Source organism: Micropterus dolomieu, unplaced genomic scaffold (assembly GCF_021292245.1).
Source record: "Micropterus dolomieu isolate WLL.071019.BEF.003 ecotype Adirondacks unplaced genomic scaffold, ASM2129224v1 contig_3127, whole genome shotgun sequence".
NCBI classification, from domain to species: Eukaryota; Metazoa; Chordata; class Actinopteri; order Centrarchiformes; family Centrarchidae; genus Micropterus; species Micropterus dolomieu.
The window spans coordinates 1-836 of NW_025732117.1; the positions used below are offsets into that span (position 1 = coordinate 1).

General features: G+C 42.5%; 1 non-coding gene across 1 annotated transcript; it reads left to right on the plus strand.

Annotated features, from left to right (window-relative positions):
- The first annotated feature begins 355 nt into the window (after window positions 1–355).
- On the plus strand, window positions 356–438 carry trnal-cag. The gene has a single exon. It is a non-coding gene; the product is annotated as a tRNA-Leu (tRNA).
- The last annotated feature ends 398 nt before the right edge of the window (window positions 439–836 follow it).

Consider the following 836-nt stretch of genomic DNA (forward strand, 5'->3'; position numbering starts at 1 on the left):
CACCTACAGCATCCGCTCTTCTAGTCACATCCGGCTACAAATCCCTTCAGCTAACACATCATTAGGTCGCACCGCCTTTCAGTTCGCTGGGTCCTAAGATTGGAACCAACAACAAAAAAAAACAAAACTCTCCACTCTAGTCAACACTGCCACTTTTAAAGGCAAAATCACCAACTTGTTCACAGAAAACTGTAATTGCTTCATGTGATGTTATGTGTTGTTGTTATATGTCGCTCTGCTACTATCTAGATTGTTGTCATTATTCAGCTTTTGTGTCATGGCATAGTGTATTGTATCGTGTCGTATGCACTCTGTCATGATATAGCAAAGGTTCTACTGTACACGAGGTTGTGCAGTCAGGATGGCCGAGCGGTCTAAGGCGCTGCGTTCAGGTCGCAGTGTCCTCTGGAGGCGTGGGTTCGAATCCCACTTCTGACAGCTACTTTTCAAACTCAGCAAAATGCCTTTCACACGGTATTGGGGTAGAAGAGTCAATCGTTCCTTGTATGTTGGATGATAAGTGATAAGTAAAAACAGACAGTGTTAGTAGTACAGTGGGTTTGGCATACAGATTCAAAGAAGAAGTTTTTCTCTAGCCTCTCATGTAATATTTGGTGTGACCACCCTTTGCTTTTAAAATAGCATCAGTTCTTCCAGGCGCACTTGCACAAAGTCAGGGATTTTTTAGGTTTATCGTCAGCTGTTTGATTAAACAATTATACCAAACAGATGCTAATGATCACCAATTCAACATGTAGGTTTCAAACACAATCATTACCTGAAACAGAAACAGCTTGGGGAGGAATTCAACTGGGTGAGGAACAGCCAAACCCGAC